We start from the raw sequence: 11250 nt of genomic DNA, 5'->3' as shown, positions 1-11250 counted from the left end.
AGCGCATACAGGTGGAGAAAATCTGTCAGGGGTCAAAGTGCACACACTGCACAAAGGTATATCGTTGAGAGAGCAATAACCTAAGATGTCACTTTTCCAACAGGCCAGATTGTACAGGGCGAGAATCCCAGTAACTCCTTCTGTGCTGAGGAGAGTGGATGTTGATTTTTCTAGTGATCCCTGACACTTGATCTGGTTCTATCTCAGGAGAACGGACACTTTGCACAAAATATTGAAGACACATCTTGATACTTCCAAACTCTTCCAAAATCATCGGCTCATGAGTCAGTCCAGGAAGGCTTAGAATCCAGTCGTGTGTGTGTGTGTGTGTGTGTGTGTGTGTGTGTGTGTGTGTGTGTGTTTGGAAATGCTGTCTGATGACTCTGTGCCTCCACTTTTTTGTCTGTGCATGTGGGCCATATAGAACTGTTCACAGGTACAGTGTACAAAGCCTTAGGACAGTCAAATATGGCCCTGAGGAGGGCAGTCAGGTAAGACTTGGGCCCACAGTAAGCCTAGTACCACCAAAGCTTCAGTCCTGAAACCTTGTATCTAGAAAGACTCTAGAGACTAACAGGACTCTGTTAGGAAGGTCAAAGCCAGGCTGTCTGCCTGGTCCTGCTCAGCTGCTTTCCAGGTTGGTGATTAGGAGGCAGGACTGCAGGACTCAGCTCTTCCTGTGTAATTGAATTTCCTCCCAGAGCCAGTGAAGACATGGGGAGGTTAACCACCTGTCGCCAGATCACACTGCCACAGGCTGCCCTCTGGGCCCTTCGGAGACAGTAACACTTTACCAGAAGCTGCTTCTGCCAACTGCTAGTGGCCCCAGTGGCCTGATCAATGATGACAGCTGAGACCCCAGTCTCTTCTTCCCCCACATCCATGATAGGCCACCTACAGGAGAGGCCTTTGGGGGTTATAGAAGGAATCCTGGAAGTTGGGGAGAGGGTCTCAGTCTCTGATATTTTTAACCAGATGTTGTTGTTCTGAGGAACTATATCATATATCATAGAATATTTGGCAACATCCTGGTCTCTCATTACTAGACACCAGTTAAAGATATAGCTTCCTCCCCACTGCCCAATGTTTCTTGGAGAGCAAAGTCATCAGTAGCTAAGACCACCATACTGAGTGTGTATGTGTGTTTAGAGGTACATGTGTGCACCTGTGCATGGAAGTGAAGCAAAGAAATATGCCCCTGTGAGAACTGACTCCACACATTCAAGAAAAATAAAAGATGCTTTTTAATAATAGTGATATCATTATTATTACTATTGTTGCTGCTGCTGCTGTTGTTATTATTTTCATGCCCAATCAAAAACTTTTGCTGACTTTTATAGACCTTAGACTTATTCATTCTACACGCACTGTCATCCTTAAATAGCTTTCACATTTCGCTTAGAGCGATTTAAACAGAGACCAGAGACTTCAAGTCTGGCCACTTCGGCAGAAATGGAGAGTTATACAGCAAAGATATTACCAAAGCTGTCCTTAAGTACACCAGGGTTGTTCTTTTCAAACAGTTGTTACCCAGAGTCATCTTGCCCACCTGGTAGAAATATGGTTTGCTTAACAAGAGAACTGGGGGCTTTATGGTAGGCCAGGAGTTAACAGTGGTCGTCACTCTGAGCTGCCCCCTGGAGCTGCCCATTATACACACTTACAGAAGCAAAAATGCATCCTAAATTTCATTTATATTTTTGGTTACCAGGAAAATGCAAATTAAAACAATTACAATGTACCTTTGCATACACAACTGTGAAAGACTGGCTTTAAATAGTAATGTGGGAAGAACTCTTATCAACTGAGCCATCTTCCCAATACTACACTGTGCACGATTTTAATACTATTCTAAGTTTTAGCCATGGTAATCAGATAAAAAAAATGAATGGTGTTCATTGATACCACATTGACTTTCAGATGGAGTCAGGAATTAAAAGTTTAGAAGGCTCAAAGGATTAAAAGATATAAATTAAAAACTTCCATAAGTAAAAGATAAAATCCACATGAATGTATGCGACTCACAACCTAGACTACATTTTAAATGGCTTATAAAGGGTCCATAACCATGTATTATTGACTTCCATGTATACATAATAAAAGACTACTATCCCAGTTGAAGACAAGAATAGATATGACATGGTGCATACAAAATAAGAAAAGTAAGAAATCGATATACTTTAAAGTGTCTGATATTTTTGGTTACCAGGAAAATGCAAATTAAAATGATAACAATGTATCTTTGCATACACAACTGCCTAAGATTGGCTTTAAATAGTCTAATTGTGGGAAGAATATGAAAAACCTAACACTGGGGATGAGAACTGATGTGGTCTTAGCTTTCCAAAGGAGAGTGATGTTGAAAATCACAAAGATAACCAAAATGTATCATCAAGACATAGGACACAATGGTGGACATAGCAGCAGATGCCTATAACCCCAGCTCTGGAGAGATAGAGGCAGGAAGACCAGGAGTTCAAAGCCAGCCTTGTCAATATAGAAAGTTTAGATCCAGCCTGGACCACATGAGACTATCTTCAAAAGCAAAACAAATGAACAAAAATGTATCATGCCTCTCACAGCAGGAGACAACGGTGGCATTAAAGAGGCAAAGCCCACACAGGTGTGGCATCCGCTGAAGTGTGGGACCCATTTGTCACTCTAAGCCCAGTGGCCTTTGTGGTTCCAATGGTTACATTGATAGGAGAATCCTAAGGGCAAGAAGGAATGAGACAGAGCTTCCCATCCACCACTGCGACTTATCCAGCTCTGCCTTCTTCTCTCTCCCTTAGGCTTCTGGGAAATCTCAGAATTTGGATCTTCACACATCCCAGAACTAAAAGCAGTTTATAAAATATTGTGAGTCCAGAGTCATGGCAGGACAAGTGTGTGTCTAGTGCTTTTAAGTCCACTAAACTAGTCATATGACTTCAGGCAAGACACTTCCACTGTCTATGCTTTGGGTTACCTATCTGTAGGTTAGGAGGAATGGTGGTTCTTGCCTTACAGTTAGTGTGTAAGAGTTGAGATAATGCCTGTGAGGCGGTGATGAAGGTTACTTATCTTTATGGTTTGCAACAAGATGTGAAACGTTCACAGATACATTGGACAACAGCCAACTACTCTACAACCGTGGATATGGCAATGCACACACATGGACCATATGCAAACCAGTGCATATTTGGGGTTGGGGAGATCACAGATAGATTAGAGATACTTATTGGTCTCTCCCAGAAAATGCTTTTCTAGATAGGTTTACCTGTATCTCTTCACCTTCAGAGACCATATGATATCAACCACATTTCCCTCCGCAGGGTTCCTCTTACAGGCTACACAGGGCTGGTCTTCACCTATCTGATGGGTAGAACTGATATCATTTTCAGCACCAGTAATGGGCACTTACAGGATGGTGTATTGGTGTCAATGTGAAGTGTTTGGGGCTCACTTAAGTCCGGCTGAGAATGTTCTCTTTGCAGTTAATGTAGCACAGCGTGCCAGAATCTCATAAACTTTGAGGACACACAGTTCTGAAGTAGGGCAGAGATGAGACTTCTGTCCAGCCACCTCTCCTGACTCCTGGTATAGATGGATCTGTTTGTCATGAGATGCCTGTGGTATTCTAATTTAAAAGGGCACAACAATAAGTGATTTTTATTCATTAGTTAGTTTGTTTGTTCATTTTTAAAGACAGTTTTGCTATACAGTCCAGGACATCTGTGAACTCAATGCCCTCCTCCTGCCTCAGACACAAACGCTAGGGTGATGGAAGAGTACCAGCACATCTGTCCACTGCTGCTGTTTTGAGACAGTGATCTCCCTATGTATCCCAGGATAGCCTCAAATTCACGACCTTCATACTTCAGCTTCTCAAGTTTTGGAATTGCAGTTGTATGCCATCACGCCCAGCCAGAAAAGATGTGACCCATCTGAACACATCTCAGGTCTCTATGTGACCCATCTGAACACATCTCAGGTCTCTCTCTTGAGCTATATTCAAGGTCACTTTATCTGGCAACCATCAGGAGGGTAAATAGAAAGGACTCCTAAGTCCATCTGGCCTCTGACCTCCCCACTCCAGCAACGCCATAACTACTGGCAGATGTGTTCTTCAGGGAGTTAGGGGATTACAGGGCTGGGGTCCTGCATCCAAGACAGAGCCGTCCAATAACAGCACCTGGGAGCATTAGTGTGCTGTGTCCCTATGTAATACGGTAGCCAGCAACCATGGCTAGGGAGTACTGAAATGAGGGCTCATGGGACCAGTGGAATTTATCTTCTTTAATTTTAACTAGTTTGTATTTAAATGGCCACATGTAGCTTGTGTGACCTTGTTGGGTTAGTCATTATAGGTAAGGACATAGGCTCTGGACCTAGGTTGCCTAGGTCTGAATCACAGCTTCTCTCCCAGTTATTCTGAATATTGGACAACCCTGTGCCTCAGTTTCCAAAACCTGTGGAATGGGTATACTCTTAGCACAAGGCTTCTTAGGAGGATTACTTGACTTTCCATGAGCACTGTGCTTAGCGCAGTCAGTGGGTAGTCTCTGCTGCTCTGCAGGATTCCCCACCCACCCACCCCTTTTTCTTCTTCATTATTCTGCTCTCTTCTCTGCCTAGCTCTGCTCTAGGAGATTGGTCTGGACAAGTCAGGTTAGTGCATCTGTCTCTCGGGCTTTCAGTTGTGTGTACCCCTTAAGAGGCACTAACAGAGCATAGACGGATAGAAAAGAAAAAACTCTGGCTCCTTCTCTGCTCTCCTCCTTGCCTGGCAGTCATGCTGTCCTTGCCCTTGGCCTCTGAGTTTAGGTTCCGTCTTCCTGCTACCCGGCCCAGAGTTGGCAGGGATCAGCTCCTGGCATGTTAGCCATGGTTCCTTGTCATTCTGCCCCACTGTGTTAGACAGTACCTTTCCTGGACCACCAGGTCTCAGCCTTAGGGTGCTTTCTTACCAGTCACTTTCAAGGAGTTACTGATACATTGTTGGTATCACATCATCTGCATCCATGCCATCATCCAAACAAGAATTTCTGGCTGCACTGGCTGAGTTTTATAGATGACTTAAGTCTTAATCACTGGTCCTAGTAGGTTGGCTCGGGGCTTGTAGAAGTGGCAAGATGATTGGCCAAGAGGACAAATGTGTCTTCTCCACAAGCATCCTTGCCCTCTGGAAACAAGCTCACTCATTTCACCAGCAAGCTTATGCCAGAGAACTTTTCTGCTATGCCTTGTACCATGACAATAAAACCCTGAATCTACCTTCACTGCTCCAGGAGGAGCATCACTCTCTGCCCCCAACCACCCAGCCTTCCATCCCCTAGAATCAGCCAGGGATTGACTGTATCTCCCTAGTGAATGAATGCCAGCTGTATCTCTGCCAATATTAGGTCTCCCTGGTGGAAAAGATGACCAAGATCAAGGGCTTGTTGCTAGGTGCTTGAAATGGAGGCAGGGGTGGAATTAAAGAAAATTAAGGGAAATCCAGAAGAAGAGAAGATTTGGGGCATAGAGTGACTGATCCTCTGTGTCAGCAAATATTTATTCTGCAAAGTGCTTTTATGAGGGTTTGTACTTGCAAGTGGCAAAGGGGTCAACTTTGGTAGGTTTAAGAAGTAATTAATTCAAATTATATTTAGTGGGCCCCTAATGATCACAAATACTGGGGAGCCAGTTTCTGAACACAGAAAGCAAATGGGGAAGCCAAGTGAAGTTACATCAATGATCTTCCAGTAAACCCTTGGGTCCCTTATCACTCCACTCACTGGTCTGTAGATATCCCTGTGAATGAGTCCTCAACTCTTCTGCTTCTCTTAACTAGTTCTTGATTCAAAATCCCAGGCATGTACATCAGCTTGGCTGACACTGGACCATGTGCCTGCGCCAGGGAAATGGAAAAGCAGTACCTAGACCTCTGGATCTTTGGGCACCTATGGATAATGGACAATGTTTTCCACTAAGATGCTTGGCAGAGGTCAGTAAAATGGTTCAGCAGGTAAAGGCATTTGTCACCAAGCCTGACAATCTGAATTAAAGTCCTAGGACCCACATACTGAAAGAAGATAACACACACACACACACACAGAGAGAGAGAGAGAGAGAGAGAGAGAGAGAGAGAGAGAGAGAGAGAGAATGAATATGAATGTTTAAGTTACATGATAGGACTCCAAGCACACCAATAGGAAACAAAGACACCATTCTACAGAGACGCTTGCACATCCATGTTTATTGTGGGTAAACTTATTTACAATATTTAAGTGGTAGAATCAGACTTTGTGTTAATCAACAGGTGAAGGAATAAGAAAAATGTAATATATATGCATGCACACATGTGCACATGTGTGTATATGCTTGCATGTGTACACACACGCAGAGAGAGAGAGAGAGAGAGAGAGAGAGAGAGAGAGAGAGAGCTTTGTTTAGCTCTAAAGAACAAAATCATGTAATTTATAGCAAAGTGGATGTAATTGGAGATCATCACATTGAGTAAAATATCCCAGAAAGACATATATTACATATTTTCTCTTATATATGGAATCTAGATTACTCTGTGTGTGTGTGTGTGTGTGTGTGTGAGAGAGAGAGAGAGAGAGAGAGAGAGAGAGAGAGAGAGAGAAGATTGGAGTATATTGTGAACATGTGGGCAATATCATAATGAATTCTGTTCTTTTACACAAATATTATGCAGGAATTAGAGGTCACTGAGAATGAACCTTTACCATCATGGTCACTTCAGGTAGCACCAAATAGGTAGACATCAGCTTCGCTACTCATTAGGTTTGAAAGGACAGGATGGAGGTGTCTGTGCTTTGTTGAAGCTCACTAAGAAGAAGCTACTTCTCCCAGGCAGTGGTGATGCGCACCTTCAATCCCCGCCACTTGAGAAGCAGAGGCAGGCAGATCTCTGAGTTTGAAGCCAGCAAGGTCTACAGAGTGAGTTTCTAGACAGCTAGAGCTACACTGAGAAATCCTGTCTCAGAAAACCAAAAAAGAAAGATGGGGAAAGGAGGAAGAGGAGCAAGAGGAGGAGGGGGAGCCAGAGGAGAAGAAAGGTAGGCAGCGCTTGGTATCTCAGTTCTACATTTGGTTTTGGATGGACACATGGCATTCTAAGCTACCCAAAATATTACCATTATTTCCTCCTTTATATTAACTCTTTATTTAAGAGTTAATCCAACTTGTCCTGTCAATCACTCCAATCCATGCCCCCAAGGAAAGCTAATTCACCTGCAGATGTGCTAAGGAGAAGAGACTAATTATCCCCTGACTGAGTATCCAGGTACTGAGGCTGGCAGTGCAGGGGTATGAAACCATTGATGGGAAGGGGGGGGGGGGCAAAAGCTGCTTACTTTTGGTAATTTACACTTGCTTTAACTCTTTGCTTCTGGGGCCAAAAGCCACTAGCTTCTGGAAATTTAATTCCTGCTGATGGCAGCAGGGGATTAAGGGAAAAAAAGGCTTAGTTACTATGGCTCCTTTCTCTCTGACCCAAGGGCCATCACTGGCTAGGCAAGAGGCTTGGAGTTCGTTAACTATGAGCCAGTGAGAAAGGAAAGGAAAGACATAGACACATGCACACCAGATGAAGCATACATCATCTTTGGCTACACCAAAACTTTATTGCTGTGTTCAGCTTTTTATTACGTTTTAGACAAAAAGTTCTCTGTGTAAGAAAGAATTACCTCATAGATAAAATGTTACATAAAAGGGGAGTTACAGAAGGAAGTCGGTAGTAAGTTTAAAGCTGTGTTCCGTTCTATAAGCTCATCATAAGCTCAAAGCAACAGTTTCACACGGTCTCACTTTATCATAGTGCACACCTGTGGCTTCATTCTTGAACCTGACCTAGAACGAATGCTTTTCCTTGATCACAAATTTGTCCCAAGTCTATGTCTCTTTTTAGTGTCTCTTTTATGAAAGCTCATTTTATTTCTTATTATGCAGCCTTTACTTACTATTCTATGATAAGGGGGAGGCACATTCTATTTTTGATTCTTTATTACATCTTTCTGTCAAAACAACTAAGACCATCTTCTTAAACTTTCTTCCTAAAATTATTTTAATAAAATCAGGAATTATATTAAGTCATTAATTCATCTAAACAGCATTAATTTATGAAAGATCATTTTTATGTTGATCAGCAGGTAATTTGCCCAATAAGGTGGGCTGATGCCCAGGAATTATTAGGCTACGCAGTAATGGTAGGAAAGTAATAGCAGCAGCAGGAAGCAATCCTGGGATGAAGTCTCTGGGGCTATGCCTTCCCAGAGTGCACCCATTGTAGCCATGCAAAATGGTGGGTCATCTCCAGGAAACTCACTTGCTTGCCATAGCCTTTCCTAGATGGCTTCTGTCAACCAAGATAATGTTCATATCCGTGAAGAAGCCCCTCCATTGAGGCAGACACTTGCAGTGTTTCCATGAGGTAGCATTGCAAGACCTATCTACCTTTATGACCAGTAAGTCTTCAGTGCTAATGTTTGTGTGCATGAGAGTCAATTGGCATCATAAAGTAAAACCACGCCACTTCAAAAGTCTGTTTTTAGAGGCTCTGATAGGCCTAGGAATACCATGAATCTAATTTTCTGTACTAGTTAGTCACCTAAGCAGACTCCAGCACTGCACAGAAGGTATCCTGGAGACACCACGGTGCTGTAACTTACATCAAGGAGGTGAATTAAGGCTTGAAGGAAGGTAAAGCAGAGGGAAAGGGGACGAGGTAAGCCATCTCCCACTGTGAGATCTAGTGTGGGCATTACACAGAAGAACCAAAGGAACAGATGACAGGAGCTCACAACACTGGAAACAGGCGAGCATAGGAGGTGGAAGGGACTGTCTCCATCACTCCAAGGAAATTCATCTTGATTCCTTGAGTCAATATTTTTCAAACAGATGGTTCACTAGCAGATTGTGAAATCAATTTAGTGGATTCTGTCAGGCGGTTCTCAAAAGTGATTATAGACCAAAAATGCAGGTTTAGTATTGATTCATGTAAATGTTTGCTTCCTTTACATAAATAAGAGCATTAGAAACCTCAGCTTCAATCTTTGAAAAGAGTTTTACGGTAGGTTAAAGTCACGGGAAGTTGAGAGCCCTGTCATAGCCAGCACAGAGCTGTTTGAAGCGTCTCCAGGAGTGTTTGGACAAGGATAGGATGGGATTTGCAGCATGCAGCCCTCATGCTGCTGCTGGCTACACGGACAGACCCAGAGGATAAACCCAAGGGACACATTTCAGCAGAAGACTGGGAATTAACAGGGGGCTGAACACCGCTGATGCTCATATTGAGAGGAATGGGGAGCTAGAAGCCAAATGTGTGGAAAGGGGGTACAACTACACTGAAGACTCAGAGGAAGAGGACAAAGAGGAAATTACTCTGTTCCCAGTATGGCCAGGAGCATGAAGATGCCTCACCTGAGCTGGGCCCTGGAGGAGATGCATATTTACCTGTAGGGAAAACAGAGCATATATATAAAAGCAGACATGGTACCCAGGAACATTTCCAGGGATCTATCCATTGAACAGAGTACACCTACCCAAAACCAAGTTTATCCAGTACTGACCCCCATAATAGAATCTTGAGTAGTGAGAGGCCCAGGACCAATCCACCATGTGAAGTGACCCTGACAAGTTGCTTCCCTTGTCTGGGACCTAGGAACTGGCTCTTAGGTCCCCGCTGAGTCTTTGAGCCTCCCTCTGCCTTTCCTCATAAGTCCTTTGGCTGAATTTTCATTTCCTTACTCCCACAAAGCAAATGGCATTCTCTCAGCACCCAAGAACACCTCTCTGATAAGCAGCACTCTCTCTGTTGGCCTCATGAAGCTCATGTGGCGGGATTCATGAGGTAGTTTTAAGCTGCTATGGAAACTACTGAGCACTGGACAGGTGTGGATAATAGGAGCTTGGCCATACCACACCCTCACCTCTAGGCCCTTCGTGGACCGTGCGCATCCATGTTCTCTTTATGAAATTCACAATCTAGTGCTGAAGGCAGCTGCCTGCAGAACAGCCATGCATTATACCCACGATCACCCCAGCACAGTGAGTGGGCACTCGAGAAGGCTGAAGCAAATGGTGGTGGGGTTTATATTGAGTTCCCCCAGAAGACAGAAGGATGCTGACCAAGCTGAGGACCTGGCATGAGCCATGTCCAGAAGCAGCTGCTCTGCTGGGCTACATGGTCACTGCCAACAGCCTGGCATGTCTCATGGTTTGTAGAAAAGAGATGGGGATGGTTGAGGCCCTTCCTTGGGGACTTGGGTTTTAACTACAGGAGATATGAAAACCAAGGGACAAATTTGAATGATAGAGAGCCGATAAATATGGATCTGTGAGGCTTCCAGGCTGTCCAACTAGAGCAAGGAGAGGATCATAGACTTGGTGCTCACACATGGGCAAAAAGTGTCCTATCTCAAAGCCTCTCTGACTTCTAACAAGAATGATAGGTAGGTCAGCCTGCATGTTTTCATCCCCTTGTACTTCCCCAGGGTACTCATTCCATCCCTGCTCGTCTCTCCAAACCCTAACAAATCTGAAAGGACAAGGACAGCATCTTCTTTCCTTTGTTCTTCATACAGAACCCAGTGGCTACTCTGTAACTGCGGAATAAATGAATGATTCATTTTTCCTTCCGGTCCATGTCCCTTCCTCTCTCCCCACTGGCAGGTCAGACTCAGATATTCTATACTCTCTGCCACACTGCTGAGCCTGGTTCTTCCCAGGACTCTGTGTAGGGCATTTGTTTACCCTGGAGATAAGTAAAGCCTAGGACTGGTCAAGTGAGCTGGGCACAACTTGGCTAGGAGCCAGGCAGCAGTGGAAAATTCCACTGGCACCAAGCCTGCTGGGCCACAGCACGTACAGGAAGCTACTAAGAGTGGAAGTGGAGAAAACCTATATTTTTCTTGTTCATGGGTCTGTATCTTCTCACCCCAGCCTATCCTTTCTGACCCCTTTAAAAACTAAAGAGAGGACCTTGAAAATATCCCCTTCAGACCTCATAAAGCAGATGATCTCTGTCACAGCCACTCAGCTCTGTCCCTTGTAACAGAAACGCAATGGGTGAAACACGTCAGTGCATGGACTGTGGTAACCCAATTAGGCTCCAGGGTGTACACTTCAGAACGTAGTTAGTAGACTGCCAAGCTTCTGGGCACTGTCCACCCTAAGCCCTCACCCCACCTAATATCCCCAGCACTGGTTATCAACCAGGGTGATTTTGCCACTACTGTAGAAAACATTTGGCAGTGTCTGGAG

This window comes from Arvicanthis niloticus, chromosome 6 (genome assembly GCF_011762505.2).
Source record: "Arvicanthis niloticus isolate mArvNil1 chromosome 6, mArvNil1.pat.X, whole genome shotgun sequence".
In the NCBI taxonomy this organism is placed as follows: Eukaryota; Metazoa; Chordata; class Mammalia; order Rodentia; family Muridae; genus Arvicanthis; species Arvicanthis niloticus.
The sequence above is the reverse complement of the archived record's forward strand: the minus strand, read 5'-3'. Positions refer to the sequence as shown.